The sequence below is a fragment of the Protopterus annectens genome, chromosome 3.part0, assembly GCF_019279795.1.
Source record: "Protopterus annectens isolate FY-2018-M chromosome 3.part0, PAN1.0, whole genome shotgun sequence".
Classification (NCBI taxonomy): domain Eukaryota; kingdom Metazoa; phylum Chordata; order Ceratodontiformes; family Protopteridae; genus Protopterus; species Protopterus annectens.
The window spans coordinates 1275210860-1275231313 of NC_056731.1; the positions used below are offsets into that span (position 1 = coordinate 1275210860).

At 38.8% G+C, this 20454-nt stretch overlaps 1 protein-coding gene across 4 annotated transcripts in view; it reads right to left on the reverse strand.

Annotated features, from left to right (window-relative positions):
- LOC122796727 (exocyst complex component 3-like protein 4) overlaps positions 1 to 20454 on the reverse strand; it is a 2022901-nt gene that overhangs the window by 1357291 nt on the left and 645156 nt on the right. The gene's annotated exons all lie outside the window — the stretch shown is intronic.

Genomic DNA, 20454 nt, shown 5'->3' on the forward strand with positions numbered 1-20454 from the left:
TGTGATTATCAAAAAAGAGACTATTGTCCACCTGTGTCCCAAGGTCTCTTATCACACTTTTGGTGTTAAGTAGACTATCGTCTGTGTGGTAGTTCATGGGTACAGAGTTTTTACCAAAAGGGATGGCAATGCACATTTTGGCATTGATCTTGAGGCCATGGCTTTGACACCAGGCATCTGTCTCCATGAGGCCCTTTTGTATGATGTCCACATCATTAGGAGTTTTGATTATGGCTCCTAGTTTGCAGTCATCTGCGAACTTCATTAGCTAAAGACTTTCTGTGTTAGCCTGTACTTCTGAGAAGTAGATAGCAAACAGGAGAGGACCCAGGACTGAACCCTGTGGTACTCCACTTGTCACTGATCAGAAGTCTGATTTGGAGTCTGCTACTTTCACACTGTGGGTTCTGTCAGTGAGCCAGTTGGCATAGCGATTTATACCTAGTTTAGTGAGTTCATCTATAATTCCAGAGTGTGGATGGTGTCAAAAGCCTTGGCGAGATCTAGATAGGCTGTGTGACCCACCTTACCCTCATCTACAGATTTGGTGACCGCTTCAAAGAAGTCTATCATGTTTAGGCTCCTGCTGCCCCTATAGTGCCTTTTTTAGGCAAGGTTCGAATAACAAATTCACCACCGTAACAGGAACAGACAAGCAAAAACTGAGGGTAATGCTACTCAATGCTAGAAGTCTAAATCTCAAAATGCACTCACTCAAGACACTCCTTAAAATGGAGAACATCGATATCTGTGCAGTGACTGAGTCCTGGTTCACGGCTCTAGAGAGCACCCCTGCACTACCAGGCTATAACGCATACCACACTTTTTGGCCATGTAACCTGGACCGAAACACCAAAGGCGGAGGTGTGTGCATATTCATTAAGGATAGCCACACCTCCAGGCTTGTTGCTCAGCATAATGCATCCAAGGTTATCCAAGCGCAACTAACTCTGGGCAAAACTGCAATCCAAATTGTAGCTTGCTACAGATTCCCCACCATGCCCCAGGATTCCCACTTCTCTTTTCTTGATGTACTGGAAAATATTAGGGTTCAACCAAACATCCTAATAATGGGTGACTTCAACTACCCCACCATTAACTGTGAAAACTACTCGTGTACCAACTCCTTAGCTCAACGCCTTCTGGAATTCATAAACTACAATGCCCTGGATCAACTTATCCACATCCCTACCAGGGGCAACAATATCCTAGATCTAGTCATTACCAACATGAGTGACCGGTGTTCCACACCTGAAGTCAACTCCTCGTTGGTCCGATCCGACCATAAGCTAATCACCCTTGATATCTACATCCTGCCCCCACCCCCCATTAAGGAAACCATGGTAAAAAATTTCTCCAAAGCAAACTTCATGCTTCTTAAGAGAGAAGTGGCGAACTTCATGACACCCATGCAGATGGACAATACAGTTACAACTGCTGAATCCTACACAAATGCACTCTATAAGCACTTACATGAGTGCATGGATCGTGCTATCCTAAACAGAACAAAGACACTATCCTCCAAAAAAAGGAAGCCAATCTGGTGGTCCCCTGCCATAAACAAACTGTACAACAGAAGGAAGAAACTGTTGCAAAAGAGAGTAAAATCCCATGAGTGGAGCAGCTCCCTGGTCAGCCTCAGTAAGAAGCTGAGATCCCTTATAAGATCCTCCAAAGCTAGCTATGAAAACAAAATTGCCACTAATTCTAAAGACAACCACAAAGCATTCTATAGCTATGTCAAGAATCTCAATGGCAACACCCAGGTCTGCTCTGAATTACAGCACAACAGCATGAAAATTACAGAGCCAACGTCCTGGCAGATAGGTTCAGTGCTAACTTTACCCCCCCCCCCACACCCTCTAAAGGACCCATATCTATACAGGAAGAATGCAGAGTCCCTGTTATAAAAACTATGCAGGTAAAATCTGCACTCTCTATAGCCAAAAATACAGCATCCATGGGACCGGACAACATCCCAGGCTGTGTTTTACCCGAACTTCAGAATGAACTGGCTCTCCACTTAAGCACCATGTTCAATAATAGCCTCGCATCAGGCTTTGTGCCCACTGAATGGCACACAGCAACAGTTATCCCACTCCACAAAGGGGGAGCCACCACTAATCCCCGGAACTATCAACCTATTAGCCTGACGATCCTGGTCTGCGAGGCCATGAAATGTATAATCATGGAACTTATAAACAAAGACATTGGTAACCTCCAAACTCTGGATCCTACCAGTTCGGGTTTGTGAAAGGCAGATCATGCCTCCTGAACCTGATTGACTTCTTTGAGGCAGTCACTAAAGCTGTAGATAAGGGTAACGTGGTTCACACAGCCTATCTTGACCTTGCCAAGGCTTTCAACACCATTCCCCATTCTGGAATTATAGCTAAACTCACTAAGCTAGGTATAAATCCCTACGTCACAAGATGGGTTGCCAACTCCTTAGCTCAACACTGTAAAAGTTGAGACTCCAAATCTGACCTCAAAGCAGTGACAAGTGGAGTACCACAGGGTTCTGTCCTGGGACCTCTCCTATTTGGTATCTAGTACAGTCTAACACAGAAGGCGTCTAGCTGACAAAGTTTGCAGATGACTAAAAACTAGGAGCCATAGTCAAGTCCCCAAATGATGTGGACATCTTACAGAAGGGCCTTACTGAGACAGATGCCTGGTGTCAGAGCCATGGCCTCAAGCTCAATGCCAAAAAGTGCAGTGTCATCCCCTTTAGTAAAAACTCTGTACCCATGAACTACCACATAGGTAGCAATCTACTTGACACTGAATGTGTGATAAGAGACCTTCGGACCCAGGTGGACAGTAGTCTCTCCTTTGATAGTCACGTCGCCACAGTAATCAGGAAGTCCTTCTACATGGCACACCTCATCATAAAAGGGTTCTCATCCAGGAAAAAAGAGGTCATTGTTCCCCTCTACTCGACACTCATTAGACCCATTATAGAGTACAACACCCATTTTGGAGTGTACCTCACAAGATATCTGCAGCAGCTGGAAAGGCCACAGAAGTACCTCACAAAGAGGATTACTGGCCTCAAACAAATGCCCTACACCGGCCGCCTCAAAAAACTCCAGCTTTACTCGGTAGCATACCTCCTACTCCGAGGTGATCTCTGCCTAACATATAAAGCTATGTCAAACCCAGAGCTGTTGGACATGCTACACCTAAAGAAATCCCAATCCCGCTGAGCTACATGCTCTAGGGACCTAAACCTTGTCACCACAATAAACAGGACATGCTGGAGGGATAGATTCCTGTCCCAGAGATTTCCCATACTCTGGAACAGGCTACCCATCTATGTCAAGCAAAGTTCTTCATTATCACTCTTCAAGAAAAATCTTGATGAGTGGATGGGAAATAGGAAATACACCCCAGGGATCACTGCTGTGTCTCTGCTCGACAGTGGCACAGGAAAATAACTTTCTTGGGTGGCGTAAGCCAGGGAACCTTGTTGGCTAGGCTTACATAGGCCTTTGGGCCAATAGCCTAGTACCTACCTATGAACCTATAAGGAGCCATGATCTGCCTTTTACAAACCTGAACTGGGTGGGATCCAGAGTTTGGAGATTACCAATGCTTTGTTTATAAGTTCCATGATGATATGTTCCATAGCCTTGCAGACCAGTCTTGTCAGGCTAATGGGGCATTACTTCCCAGGGTCTGTGGTGGCTCCCTCTTTGTGGAATGGGATAACTGTCACTATGCATCATTCAGTGGGCACAAAGCCTAAGGTGAGGCTATGACTGAACATGGTACTTAGGTGGAGTGCCAGTTCATTCTGTAGTTCATGTAGAATGTAGCCTGGGATGTTGTCAGGTCCCATGGATGCTGTGTTCTTGGCTTTGGAGAGTGTGTTTTTTACCTGTGCAGCCGTGATTACAGGAACTTTGCATTCTTCCTGTATAGAGATGGGCCCTTTAGGGGGTGAGATGGGGGTACAGTTAGCACTGAACCTATCTGCCAAGATGTTGGCAATATCAGTTAGTTCTGTATATTTAGTGCCATTGTGCTGTAACTCAGAGCAGATCTGAGTGTTGCCATTGAGATTATTGACATAACTATAGAATGCTTTGTGGTTGTATTTAGAATCAGTGGTGATTTTGTTTTCGTAACTAGCTTTGGAGGAGTTTATGAGGGATCTCAGCTTTTTACTGATGCTGACCAGGGATTTCCTTCAGTCATGGAATTTTTCTCTTTTTTGCAACAATTTCTTTCTTTTGTTGTAGAGTTTGTTTATGGCAGAAGACCACCAGATTGGCTTCCTTTTTTTGGAGGATAGCATATTGGTTCAGTTAGGGATTGCATGATCCGTGCACTCGTGTAAGTGCCTATAAAGTACATTTGTGTATGATTCAGCAGTTGTCTATTGTCCATCTGCGTGGGTGTCATGAAGTTTGACACTTCTGTCTTAAGAAGAGTGAAGTTGGCTTTTGAGAATTTTTTTACGGTGGTTTCCCTAATGGGGGGTGGGGGTGGAGGGCGGGATGTGGGTATCTAGGGTGATTAGCTTTTGGACTGATCTGACCAACAAGGAATTGACCTCTGGTGTGGAACACCAGTTTCCCATGTTGGTAATGACTAAGTTTAGGATATTGCTGCCCCTGGTGGTGGTGTGGATAAGTTGATCCAAGGCACTGAAATTTATGAATTCCAGAAAATGGTGAGCAAAATAGTTGATACATGAGCAGTTTTCCCAGTAAATGGCGGGGTAGTTGAAATTGCCCATTATTAAGGTGTTAGGTTGTACCCTAATATTTTCCAATGTATTAAGAAATGAGGAGTGGGAATCCTGGGGCATGGTGGAGGATCTGTAGCAAGCTACAATTTGGATTGCAGTCTTGCCCAGAGTTAGTTGCACTTGGATAATCTCGGATGCATTATGCTGAGCAACTATCCTGGAGGTGTGGATATCCTTAATGAATATGGACACACCTCCGCCTTTAGTGTTTCGGTCCAGGTTACATGGCCGAAAGGTGTGGTATGAATTATAGCCTGGTAATGTAGGGGTGCTCTCTGGAGCCTTGAACCAGGTCTCTGTCACTGCACAGATGTCAGTCTTCTCCATTTTAAGGAGTGCCTCGAGTGAGTGCATTTTGAGGTTTAGACTTCTAGCATTGAGTAGCATTACCCACAGATTTTGCTTGCTTGTACCTGTTACGATGGTGAGTTTGTCATTTGAACCTTGTCTAAAAAAGGCACTATAGGGGTGGCAAGAGCCTTAGCCAGTATCCAGAATCCCAAGGGCGACAGCTGTAGGCCATCTCTGGCAAAGCATCGTGATCTGTCACTCATGTCATCCCAGGCAGACAGATACTGGATCCCTTTAGAATGATACCATTAGCTTAGCCAATTGTTGAAGTCAATCATTTTGTCCTTGTACTGTGGTATCATTCTGGGTGATGGCAGGATGCTGCTGAGGGCTAGGGTCATAACTGACTGGACTACAAGATTAGACAGCTTCTTCATGTCTTTTTTCATGTAGTCCAGGGAGGTACATCTCAGGTCATTCACACCAACATGGACAATGACAGAGTCATATTTGTACTTGTTGTGGAGTGACCTGAGTGCGTGCATTACATAGAGGATCCATAGGTTCATAGTTCATAGTTTAGTAATATACTAACTGCCCCTGCAAGCCATTTTAAGCCTAGCCAGTTATCCCTTGTGAGACTCAAACCCTGCACCTTGTGTTTGTAAGGCAAACACCTTATCCATTAAGCCACCCTCAACCTGCACCCAACAGGCAGCTGACAGTAACTTTCTTCTTGTTTAGCCTGGTGAGTGGAACATCAGTGTGCCTGACTATAGAGTCACCTATAACTAGAGTGTTGGGTACGTTATTATGCCTTATGGGCTGTGGTTGAGTGGCACACTGAGTTTGTGGGCTATGTGTCATTTGGGTTGTGTTGGGGGATGGAGGTTGCTTGTGTTTCTGCTTTGGAGGTTCCTGTTGCTTGGACAGATTTTTATTGAAAGCCTCTGTGGATGTAGTTGTGTGTTTATGTTTCTATGTGCGCGTTTTGGTGGTGTAGGTTTTGAGGGACTATGTGATGAGTGTGGTGTGATGCAAGTGTTTTCCCTCTCCTCTTGACTATCTAGTCCAGTCTTGGGTGAAGAGAGCTTTGCTTCCAGATTGGTTATATAAGTGCATCTCTCACAGGTTGTAGTGTTGGATGATAGGAGGAGAGGGTTGTCTGTGTACATGAGGCAATTGCTGCATTTTCCCAAGATGTCCAAATTCATCAGGTAGACAGGAGAAGACACCAGGAGCTGACCCTTAGACATGCCTGGATAGCTGCTCATTTATTAAGTGCTAAAACATGTTTTCCTCTAGACAAGTGAGGAAAGTTGACTGTTGTAGTAATTTGTAGCTCATTTAGTACTTACAATGAGTTCCTAAAAGGTACAGAGCTCAAAAAAACAGATTTGAGTGCTAAAACTAAAAAACTAGGAAAGGGAAAATTTGAAGAGCAGACTTTATGGCGCTGGGAATAGTTTAACCCCAGCTAAGAGGAGGGGGATCAGAAGCTTACAAATAGTCCTGGATACAGCAAATCTGTATCTGGGCTAGACTACTTACATGAAAGGCAAGAAACAAGATTAGAATTTTTTTTTTTTTTGTAAAGTGGAAAGGGAGTAAGGAGGAGCAGAAGATAACTCAAGGTTAAGAACTAAGTGGGTTGGCCTTCTAAAATGTTCTCCCTGTATTCGGTAGAATGAGGTAATGACAGTAAACTGGGAGGAGTATCCCAGATCAAATTTACAGTAGGGCTGGGCAACTGCAAAGCCACCAAGTATAAGAACAGGATACCAATAGGGAGGAAGGGTGGGAGACAAATATCAGAACAAACAAACCCAAACAGGTGCTTAACAAATGTAGAAACATTTCCAGTTAATATCTCACACACAGTGAAACTAGCTAGAAAAGTATGCAGCAGACAATAAAAGTGCTATAAATAACTCGTAAAAATAAGCAAAAAACAGGACACTTAATGCTATATATTGCAGATCAGGGTTTGCTCAGTGCTCTTCCTTTGATTAGCTCAGTGTACAATGTCAGAAACACCCACAAGTTAACTTTTTAAGTAAAAGAAAGCTGAAACCTGAAACAACTTTAAAAAAAGCTCAGACAAACCAATGAGGCACTTACTCTAAGCCGTAGTCCCGGTAACCCCACTCAGCCAATGACTATAAACACTCCCCTCTCATTGAAATGCAAGAATGGCTTTGGATAAACTAAGATGGCCTGGAACATGTGCTCAGACACACAGCCTCTACAAACAAACAACTAGGCCCAAAACACAAGCCTGAATATGAACAATGCTACAACTACCCACACTACTTGGGTAGAAAAAAATGCAGAAATGTTTATCACAGCAGAAAAGCAGCAGTGAGCCTTTAAATGAATGTTTTAAACAGATAAAGGAGCAAGGAGACTCTAGAGAGTGTTTTTAACTGCAAACAAATAAGTTATATGATACACTCCTTGACAGGAAATCAGAACAAACAAACCCAAACAGGTGCTCAACAAGTGTAGAAAATTTCCAGTTAATACCTTACACACAGTGAAACTTGCTAGAAAAGTATGCAGCAGACAATAAAAGTGCTATAAATAACTCATAAAAATAAGCAAAAACATTGGTCTGTGTGTGACTGTCATATGTTGCAACCACATAACCCTTTTTTATATTTGAATAACTGAAGTTTTTTTGTTTTCCCCAGTGTGTAATATAGAAAAACTAATAATATGTTTTATATCTAAGCAGGACTTATCTTTACATTATAGTATCCTTCTTTTGTGCTTTGTTTCACTTAGGACTATAGCACCCAAGTGTCCCAGTACCCTCAAACTCCCATTCAGTGACTCAGAGAATGATGAGATCATCCAAGCCTTTCGGCAACATGGTGCCTTTCTGCTTGAGATAGGACATGGGGATATGTCTACAAGAATGCAAATTTGGGACCAGACAGTGAACAGCATCAGTGCTGTTCAGAGACACAGCAGTACATATGATCAGGTGCATCACAGGGCCACTGACACAATTTCCTCTGCACAGAGGACAGCAGCTGCAGTAGCCCATGGACAGCTGGCTACCTGGGAGGGGCCTGCTCCAGAGCCACCACTGACACCAAATGAAGATTTCCAGTCCACTGTCAGGGAGTCAGAGAGCTCAGTGGAAAGTGCACAACAGCATATGATTGATGTTAGTGGTTCTGTTTCAGGGAGGACAAGTATGTTCCAGGAGGAGCTTCCAGGCAGGCTTATGTATGTCAATTTTTTAATATTTATTGTATAGTAAAATACAGAAAGTAATAGTTTAGTTGGTTTAGTAATTTTTTTTTGGAGGGAGTAACTATTTACAGATTAATACAGTTAACAACACATTATTGTTAATTGCACATAGGCTTGGGGTGGAATTGTCATTCAAGTTTCAGTTACATGTATTGTTGATGAACATATAAAGGCCAACATTTCCCCTGCTGTGTTATTTTTATTGTAATGATGGTGTCCTTACATTTTGCTTCCTCCCGAGCAAGTGTGGAGTTGTCTGTACATGATAAGCCAAACATTTTTATTTCAATACTGATGAGCATTTGACAGGAAAAATATGCATTTATCCATATGTGTGAGGTGGTTGTCAGGAATTTGTCTGTATTACTGTACTGCCTGTGATAGTGGCACCAGTGTTACTTTGTTAACATATATTAAACTGTAGTTGTGTAGCTATTATTTGTTTCCTGTATTTGTTGCTTATTATCACAGGTGATCCTGACAGTGGAAGTGCAAGACTCTTACCACCTGACTTCAGAGTGTCAGCAGACTCTGATGATGATGATGGCCAAACAAAGGCACAGTCGGGGGGTGCAGAGGTTTAATCTGACACTGAGGTTGATTTTCAGCATCCCCTGTAATTCTATCAAACACAGCCAGTAGACCTACACAAACCCATTCAAGTGAGCCCTCAGATATTGAACAGGTGGAAGGTGACACACATGTTCAGGGTAATGTGATCCTGGTGTGTCTTTCTGTGCCACTCAATGTATGTTTAGAGCCATCGTGAAGGCATAGACAAGTTCCAATAGGGACTCAGAGGAAATGCTTAGGGTTGTAGATGTGGCTCAGACTGACATGCATGAGTGTCTCCACTGTGTTACTGATTCAGTGGATCAGATGAATGACACATTGGAATGGGCAATGTCTGTGATGGAACATATGCTGGGAGGGTGACAACATCCACATGGGCATAGCTCAGCCACATCATCTGATGTTAGCCAATGTGCCATGCCTTATCACACTCTTGTAGTGGCACTACTTTGCTCCATCAGTGATTGAGGTGTCCTCACCAAGACGTGGCAGGCCATGGAGTTATGGTGCTAGGTGTACTCATGAGGACAGCTCATCCAGCAGACATCAGTCACATTCAAGTAGCAGCAGTGCATCTGACTGTGGTCTTGGAAGTGACACTGCAACTCCTGGCAGAGACGGTTCTTGGGGTCAGGGATGATGATTATGAAATCTCACCTCTACCTTTATATAGCTATATTAATAGAGGACATCAGTATTTACAAAGGTCACTACTGTCTCATCTTGATGTAATTGCTGTAAACATCACCTACCCTATACTTACTTACATTAACAAGTAACAGTATGCAAGGATATGCCATTCATTTGTATTCTTAGACATTTATTTTTCTACTCTAGGTTCAGCACTTACCTTGGAAATCCAGCAGTTGTAAGAGTTTTAGTTCAGGGATGAACCTGTCTGATGCTAGCAGTACACAGCCATTACATGGGTAAATAAATTTGTGAGTATTGCCTGGCATCACTGTTACTATCTGTATGTGTGTCTGATGAATGTTTTAGCCCCTTATGTGGTGAGCGTGTGTGCTGTCCATTGCCTCTTGGCCAGTGTGAGGCCATATTGTTGACTTTTATGTCTGCATATACCCACAGAAGCTGCTAGTTCCCCCTCTGACTCATCTGCATGTGACTGTGGTGAACTTGCCAGTGAAGGTGGGATGTGTGGCCCTTCCCCTCACTGTTCCTGCAGAAACTGTTTTCTCAGGATAATGTTGTGGAGGATGGCAGAGATGGTGAATATTTCAGCACATGAATGGGGATTGTAGTGCAGGGCTCCACAGATGTATCTAGGCACCAGAACCCCAAATTCAGCAACCCAAACACATGCTCTATAATATTTCTTCTTCTTTGAACATGTGCTTCATTATAGCGTTCTTCATTTGGCATGTGTGTACAGTTCTGATGGGCATCATCAGCCACGGTTCCAGTGCATAACCTGCATACCCCAGTAAATGACTCTTTTGGATATCACCCCTAGTAAACATCTCACATAGTTGAGGGTTGTACCAAATATGTGAATCATGGTAACTGCCTGGGTTGCCAGCACACACATTGAGGATGATTCCCTTAGCATTACACATGACCTGGTATTTAATGGACTGGTAGCCCTTTTTATTTATGTACACCCTTCCCTGTTCCCCAGGAGGTGCTTTGATTTCTATATGTGTATAGTCTATGGCACCCAGGACTTTAGAGTAGTGTGCTATAAGGTAGAACTCCTGCATAGTTCTGGATTTGTCTTCAGGTGTATGGAAAAATATATATACTCACTGGCATATTGCAGCATAACATTCAGGAATTGATGGAGGATCCTGGATGATGATACCTGTGACACCCCCAGAATGTCCCCTGTAGGTCTACACACACCTTAGTCTCCAGTGGTATTGGTTCTCCTCAGTTTGCCCCTGCTGACAGTTGAGGATGACAGAGGTTGCAGAATTCCTGTAGTGTGTCTCTATCCACCCTGTAGCACTCTATAATTTCCACCTCATGCAGATTATGAAAAGTTAAACAGGGTCTAAAAACCCTTCTCCTTCTTGGCTGTGGTCTATTAGTAGCAGCAGCATACACATGGACCTGCTGCATATACACATGAATGAGAGCAACAGCAGCCCCTTACATTCTTTCCATGTAGCCTAGTTTCTATGGCTGCATTCCAGTAGGTTTTGCAATTTGCAGGGAAAATCAGCACTAAGTCTACACAGTTGCTTTATAACTTGTTGAATAGCTCCTTCATCTTGGATTTGTTGATTATGATACAATTTAGCTGCTTATGTTGTAATTATCATGCCACAGCGTTTATTGTGGTTGCACAGCTCTATACACTGTGTAGAGCCAATTATTGAATACAAAACAGTCAGCTACCATGTGCATATCACACTCTGACATGCACACAGTGTTAGCAGACCACATAGGGTTTATTGAATCTGCCCTTCTATCTTCTTATAATGTTTTAACACTATCCATTTGTCAATAGCTTTATATTCCTCACAGCTGTTAAGCAATTTATTCATATTTTTGGTATACTGATCTTCATTCATCAAAACCTGCTTCCCCGTTTTTTTCTGCTATCATGATACATACATTATTATCACACAATAATGTCTTTAATGCATTTCTTTCTTTCTTTGTTAAATTACTATTGAAAATAACTTCACTTTGTTAAAAGCTTTATTGCTGACATTCTTCCTGAAAACCTTCTCATAATCCAACTCACAATTCTTAAAATATTGCTACAGCGAATTCACTGAGGGCAGAAAAAACACTAGCCTTCCTCAGTCCCTTATGTTGCTGTTCAATCAGCTTTTTGTTAAAATAAACCTTTAAATTCAAATTTTGGATCACAAATTTAAAAGACAATATGACATTAACATAATCAGCCCTGTGTCTTGAAAGTGATAATAAACCTTTAGCTAAAGCTTTAGTTTTGACATTAGTCAATTAATAAGAACTCAAATTAATAATATTAAAAGTACCTTTTTGCCCTTAAACACCTTGTGTTTTTTTACCTATGGAACATTTTGTGGCACCAGTAATGTTCTTGTTTTCAGTATCTGAAAACTTAATTTTCCAGCCTTATTTGTTACCATTATGGCTCCATTTTTTCATTAGAGCCAAAGGCATTTAATGTTTTAATCATTACGGGGGGGGGGGGGGGGAATCACCATTTGAATTCAGCTTATCACTGGCAGAGCACAAAGACAAATCAAAATCACTCTGTCCCATTCAGCACATATTCATTACTCAGTTGATAACACTCAAACTTTGTCTTCTGTTCTTCACAAGTGAATATTGCAGAAACTGATCTTGACTGGTCCACAGCTGATTGTGACCACACCCTTGGTGTTTACTGGAGTGACCATTTTTTGACAAATTCTGCTGACGTTTTCTTTGTACTGAATACGGTTGATGCTCTCTCCATTGATGCCCCAACAAAAATTCATTCTGATGGATACTTCACCTCATATTGATTTAAATGGCTGATGGCTTCAGCTCTTTTGTAAGGAATACTGTTTGGTTATAAGTAATAGAATGTATCAGGTGGCTGAATGGATGACTATTCATTAACTGAGACCTTAACAGTAGACTGGTATAGTTTGTGCTAGTATATGCTGTGGACATAGAAAAGGAGTACCATCATTGAAGAGCTATACGTAGCACCTCCTGGAAAATACTGTGTCTGTGTCTGGGTGTGTGTCTAAATAATAGTTTGGGTAAGTTATTGTTGCAAAGATTGCACTAAAAGGCACTGGGTTCAGATTGAGGTGAGTAAAATCCTGTGGAGATAGTTATAACCTTGTTCTGTACTTTTAAACAGTGCAAAGCATATTTAGGTATGGTCAGTACTGGTCATAACCTGAGGCAGCAGTATGCATTTGTCATACGCTCATAGGGTCAGTCACTCTGATGCATTCTTAGTTTGAGCTGGCAATACATAGTTAAACTCCTTGCATACCTAGATATATAATTGGTGGCAGAAGCCTGGAATTCAAGAACCATAGCCTGTGAATCCTGACATTTATTTAGTGACACTTGTACAAACTTAAGCTCTATAACTCCTGCATAATGTCACACTCTCCGTGTGAACTAAGAAAAGTTATTTTTCAATGTATACAACAGAGGGTCAACATTTTTAAATATTTCACAGACCTTAGCAACCATTGTATTAAAATACTCCCTATCAAATGAACCTAGGTTTTATATTTGCTGGAAAATGAACAGCAACTGAAGCTCACTTTAATAAATATAGTTCAGAAAATAGAGACATGTTATTATACTCGAGTGCGCCTTTAGGCGTTTCAGCAGTTACCTCCTACTGCACCTCTAGATGTCAAATATTGCTTGTTCATATTTGCATTGATAATTCCAAAACTATGCTACATGGTATCAGAATATTTTATCTTGATACATGTTGGCAAATGCAACTGTATTTATATTTGAACTCGGTCAATGAGTATTTGTTAGAACTGTAAGTTGATAATGTCATTTTTTAAAGGCTCACACCACACCCACTAGGAGTTAAAGTTACACACTCAGAAGAGCTGTACTGGAGGAAATGAGTTAATAAGCACTTGTTCTAAAGCTTCCTTTTCAAGACTGATGTGCTTTATATATCCCCATTTAAACAGACTTTTTAGCTTGTTTATTCCCAACAAGTTGTAATGTGTTTCATCAATTACAATCAAATGAGAATTTCCCTCATGTTTCTTTGTAGTAACTTTCACATTAGAAGTTTTCAGTATTTTAGTTGTTCTTGTATACATTTTAATTACAATATCAGGTAACAGAAAAATTAATGTTTGACTGATGTTTGTTATTCCTAAGTTGGTGGTAGCTCAAATGATTGAAAAAGATCACTATGAGACCTACTGAAACAGTATAGAAATTTCTCTGGTGACCTAGCCACATTTGCCATAGTCAGTATGAATATATCCTTATGCATACTATGAAAGCATGCAATATTTGTCAGGCTCAAGCCAATCAATAAACATAAATAAGTAGGTAGGCAAACAAATTAATGAACTGTGATACAGAATCGGAATTGCCTAGACATGGTAAGGCCTTGCTGTGTCTAATTATGGTGGCTGCCAAAAAAGCAATTACTAGAAAATCAAAATCTAAACCAACTATATTAGAAGTTGTGAATATAGTAACAGATAAAAACAACTGGAACTGAGATCTTTAGAAAAGGGTAGGAGCAAACTACATAGGAAATAATGGGAATTGTGGGAGCAATACATACATGGGGAGGAATGAGGTTTAAAAGAAGGCAGGACATAAATGAGCTATGTAATGTCTGACTGAAAATTATTGGGTAAATTATAAGTGCTGAATGATGTTTGCAACTGGGAGTGTGTCGGTATGGTTTATGATGTAAAATGCTTGCAACTAGGATTGTGTTGGTGTGGTTTGTTTTAATTTATATAAATGTATGATTGCTTATGTCATAAGTGATGGTTCAATAAAGATGTTTCTTCTTTAAAAAAGGGCAGGAATTGAATAATTTATGTAACATTGCTTAGGTTATATGATTATATAGCAACACATGTAAGTATAATGTTTGTTAATGTTAATTTGTTAATACAGTTTGATTACTTTGTATAAATATAAATGTACCTATGTCACAAGTAATAATTCAATAAACGTGTTTAAAAAAACATTTTGTTCATTACATTGAAAGTGTTACAAACATCAATTTTAAAGTTCACTGGTTTCTATTCTAGTGTCAGTTTTACCAGCAAAGGTTATATGCATGTTGTATAAAATGCTGGATCTATATTCACTGTGCTGCCTTCCTTAGCATTAATATTTTCTGAGAAATAAGTGCTCTTTCTCCTTCATTTTGTAATATATGGTGTGTATCACTTTAAATACTAGATGCATGAAATCTGAATGCCATGTGGTACACATTCCTTCTAGAAGCTCACCCTGATTAAAGGTAATCTGGCTTCTTTGTGTGTCTAATTTATTTATTCTGCATCCAGGCAAATACCCAGATAGCACAAGGTGCAAAAGTGAAGAAACCTTTACACAGCTGGGGAAAATATTTTCAGAAGTGAACAATGATCTGCAATAATAAAAAATATATATATTTGCTTTCAAGAATGTATTTGCTTAGACGCATAGAATTTACAGCAGAAAATATTCCATCTGGAACAACGATGAATTCTGCCACTTCAAGGTGATTTAGTAGATAACTAGAATCTTTAATCCAGTAATATTTAATTCACTCCAAGCTGTACTTGGAATAAGAAAGAATTCTGAAAAGGTATAATGTGCCTCATTTCTGCATGTTGATGGGAAGAAGTTTAGAAGGTATTTAACTAAACTGCTATTCTTGCAGAGAAGAAAGAGAAAACATTAATTAGAGAGAGGTTCAGGACTTATTGTGGACCTAGAAAGAAGATGAAATTTATTTAGCTTTTGTTTTGTACATGGGCATAAGGCTGGAGACTATAGATACCTATGTTACTAAGCTGAAGAATATGAAAAAAGGCTGTGAATCTTGTGAACTGAAATACATAGAATAGTGTGTGGTATAATAGATTATAAAACAAAGATCAGACTATTAAGACAAAAGACCTGACCTTCTCAAGAACACTGTATGATGGAAGAACAAGTGGAATTATACAAAATAATTAGCTGAGAAAATGAATGCATAGAAGATAAAAGGTGAATCAAATGAAATTCAATAATGAGAAATAAAGTGAAAATAGATTTTAACATTGTGATAGGCTGGGGTCTCCAGGATTCGTTCCTTTGATTTGTGCCTGGGTGCTGGGACAGTTTCTATCTACCCCATGACCATGAATTAGATTCAGAGAAATTGAAGGCTGGAGTTATGAATGAATAACTGAATGGATACATTGTTTCAGTAACTGGTGTGAAAAAGATAGCCATTAGCATGCAGTAAAATAGAAAGAGAGACAAGAAAAAGAAACAGCCAATGTACAGAAAATATAATGCAGTTACAAATTCAGGGATTATAGATAAGGTTTGGCTATCATCTTCAGAGAATCCACTGTCCTACTTTAATCAGTCATGTAGAATCTGTACCAAAATGAACAATTTTTCAAAGGTGTGTATCTGGAAAAACGAGTATGTTCAAAAGAATGTGTGTGTCATTGAACAAAAATGTGAAAAATAATTATTTATTGGTATTACTGAATTGAAAACAGTTTTAAAAGTAAAGCCAGGAAAGATATCCTAATGTCATAACAACCAAGGAAAGAGTGAAAAATTTTGAGAATTAATAAGAAAAATAATGAGTTTAAACTAGATATGGATACTGAGCATAATATTTTATGTGAGGATATTAACAAAGCTTTGGAGAGAAAGGGTATAAAAAGAAATATGTGTGTACATCAATGTGCTTAGGACAGCAAGTAAGAATAGTTGGTTAACAGCTATTAACATGAACTGAAAAATGCACAAACAATTTTCAAATCATTCACTTTACATACTTTGTCAGATAACTGTGAAGAGTTATGGCAATAACAGTTTTCATAGCTATGATGATTTATTTACAATGTTAAGAAGCTTACTAAGAGGTTATTACATCAAAATATATATTATGCCATTAATGTAAGATCCAGTGAAAGTACCATAGCACTCAGGAGTAAGAATTAGCATGAAATTAAGTGAACAGAAGGCTTAGTAATCATTAAAAAGTAGTAAGAGCTAACAGAAAATGAAAATTGTGGTTGTCATTGGGAATCAAGAAAGAAGACGTTTTCATTGATCTGCAAGGTCTGAATAAAGTGACAAAAAGTGAGCATTGGTCATTGCATACAGATGAAGTAGGCTCAACAATGTGAAATGCTAAATTATTTTCAGATAAAAACTAGTGACAAACTTTCTGGAAGTCAAAAGAAAGACCAAAGTTGTATACATTTAATATGACATCATGGCAATCATTCCTTAGATTTCCATGCAGTATTTTATCTGAAGCAGAAGTGGCTCAAAGAGCTGTTACATGGTTAATTAAAGGCTTGCTTAGATGACATTTCAAGCCTATTAACTGAACTATTTTATGAATTAGAGATAAAAGGTATAGTGCTATCACCATGTAAGATGTATTTTAAGTGAGCAAAATTTTCCTGATAAGAAGATAGGAGATTTATAGTACTGGGCAAATGGAAAAGCAAATATTTCAATAGTAAATCAAAGGGAAAATGTTTGTTTTAATAGGAATATAGGCAGAGAGAATGAAATTATGCAAATATAAAGGGAAGGGGCATATTACGATGGAATGTTAGGTTACAAGTGGAGGTACAGGAAGAGGTATTAGACTGTGAGATACAGTACAATGGTGCTAGGATGAGTTTGAATGACAGATGTTAACATTAGACTGAATAATTCTAGGAAAAAGAGATTTTGTAAAAGTCCTCTTTTATACTGGTAAAGCAAATATTGAAGGGATCAAAAGGAATGGATTACAGCTAAAAGTACCTCTTGTGGAAGTGAATGCAACAGCATGATTAGGAAATATGGCTCCTTAAACATTGCTGTATTATGATAAGGAAAGGAGATAAACAGTCCTAATAAGTTTGCAAAACAATGAGCATCAGTTCTAATAGATAGTGGAACTTTGATTACAATAACTAATTATTTGGTGAAATGAGATTCTGTCCAAATATTAGGAGCCAGTGTTCATAATATCAGTGCAAGGACAAACAGAAAATACTGAATACTGGAATGTTATGACAATAATGTGAAAGTATACTGCTTTCAAGGGCACCTTGACTGTTAATATGATAATATCTCAATAATGATGGATAATATATTAGAGCAATAATATGTTGTGGAGATATCAAGGAATGAAAGGGAATAGGACTGTTATTTCAGTAGTGCCTAAGTTATTAATGTGCAAAGCACTAAAGACTTATGCCATGGATAATATGAAAGGAAGTTACAAGGACAACAATCAGGCAGCACAAGACCATCAAAATGTATGGGTGACTAAATGTATAGTTTGTGAGTAGCTTGGGTAAAAATAGTAACAGGAAAATTAAGGTCTCTAGTACTATGACAGTATTCCTTTTCTGAAGAAGCCAAACAAGCCATAAAAATTAAGCTACATTGCAAATAATCTGCTCTAAAGTGGACCTCTGTCTGGTCTGTCAGGAAGCCAAACAAAACATGGAAACTTGCCAATGAATATCAAGTCTTGAAGAGCTATTACAGATTATTCCATTAATACTCTTGGCACTATGAGTAATAATTACTACCATGACTAATATGTTCTTTGTTTTGAATTTTCCAATGAATTTTAATTAGTTCCAGGATACTGTGATTTCCATTTCAAATGTTTGGTACCTTTGATCTTGTATAATACGTTTGGAATGTACTACCTAAAGGATTTTATTCATTGCTTACTATATTTTATCCAATACTACATCAAATAAAAGAAAAAGTCATATCTCCAGAAGATGTATTCCAATAAGTAAATGACATATTTATTCTAACTAAAGCAGTGCTAGGCAATAATATAAAGTTTCAATACATGTTTAAAAGTAGATTAAAGGTAAACCTACAGAAAGCACATACTGCAAAAAGTAACAGTCTTAGGGATTGCTGTAATTGATAAAAGATATAGTCATGACACAGACAGGATTACTGTCATTGTTAATTAAATTTTACAGACTTAAAGGTATCTCCTATGCACTTGTTTGAAATGGTAAACCTTTATAGAAATTTCATTATGCTCCTATATTGATTGTTAAAAGAAGAGGTGGAAAAAGAAAAACTATAGGTATGTGAACAAATCAGACAAGGACAAGGTCCAGTTACAGTTCCTCATAACACAGTAGAAGGAAAGAGACTTGTATTGTAAAGGCATCTGAATAATCAGTGTTTTGTTATTTTGCTTCCACACTGAAGCTTATAAGAAACTGTAGCACTTTTTAAAGGTGGCAGATGAAATAAAGAAGACCATGGACTGCTGTGCACAAATTTTGGCAATGGTATAGTGGGCAATGAGACAGGAAGGGTAAAGTATTTACTTGAATGTAATGCATAGCTGTAAACCTATCATATTCCATATTTATTTATTTTACTCACTGATAAACAATGGTAACAGCTATGGTACAGTGGTACAATAGCACAGCTAAGGTCAAACCGGAATAAATTTACTAAGTGCTTTCATCTTTATATATACCAGGACTTCTTCAGAATGCCATCATTAAATAAAATTGCCATTTTATACATTTGTAGAGATCACCTGATAAATCACATGACTTTCTAAACTCTTTACTTAAATATACATACTACTTAAACATGTATTCAAATCTTTAGTCTTCTCTTTTACAAAAATATTTTATATGTATAACTTCATTACGTCCTGGAGCTTTATCCACTTGTAATCTAAGGTGCCATATTGTTTCTAATTTCTCCACTTTGTTTCTAACAGTCACCCTCTCTAAGTTCTTCACTTACTTGATCCAAAACTATTTTTTTTTTACATTTGGTACAATCTGCCCTATGCTTGTAAAGAACATTATTAACATTATTCATATTTATATCATAACTATCTTCTAATATCTGTTTACTGAAATTCCTTGTAGTCATCCCAACATAAAACCCTTTGCAAGATGTACACATTGCTATTTACATAGTGCCTTTGTATGTACTTTACTCTGTACACACAGATCTTAGTTATTAGTGACACTGAAGCTGAATCTAGCAAAAATTGCTTCCATAAAAATGACTATCAAACATCATCTTGTGAATAGTAGTGCAGCTATAGGGTATAGATGTAACTTTTACTACCAAAGTGGCAGTTTTTTAAAAAATGAGACAACTTATTGCATGGATGCTTACCCTATTTATCTGTGTGTGTATGTGTTTGTCTGTGCACATGTGGATGCATGTGTATTGTTTGGGTGAACTTTCTCTTAAACCACTGTTGCAGAAAAGCAGTTTGTCAGCACTTTTGTTCAGTCACCTTTATTGAAACCACCTTAAGTTACTTTCAGCAATGCCCTACACCATGCACAGTCTGCAGAAAAAGGAAGTTACTCTGCTTCTGATAAGATTTACTGACCCATTGAACTGTATCGATATGGGGACCAACTAAGGTACAAGACTGGTTAATTAGGTATGGTAAGAGCAAGGGAAATGTACTACAAATTCTGAGATGCAGACATTAAAAATATTCTGCTATTTTTTTATGATAATGTTTATATCCTCCAGACCAGTTGTACCTCTAAAGATGAGATCAGCCCTCCTAAGGAAGCTCAGATTGGTTTCAGGAAGATTCAGCCTTGAGAACTGTTATGTACCAAAAATCATAAGAATTTGGTTCTGTTTTGTGCATGGAATCATAAAAGTGCAAGACAAAACACAATCTGGCAATAAATTAACAGTAAAATATGCAATATGGTAAATCTTGCTTATTTGAGTTGCTTATGTGCTGGAGTAGTCTGCAAATGTACAGAGCAGCATATGCTTTTTTTTTCATTCTGGATAGGCGCAAGGAATTTTTTTGAGCTAAAGGAGTGGCGCAACAGCTTTCCTGTTGTTTAAGGGAGGCTTATTGTGACATAATCTTCTGAGCTGCTACACTCTGA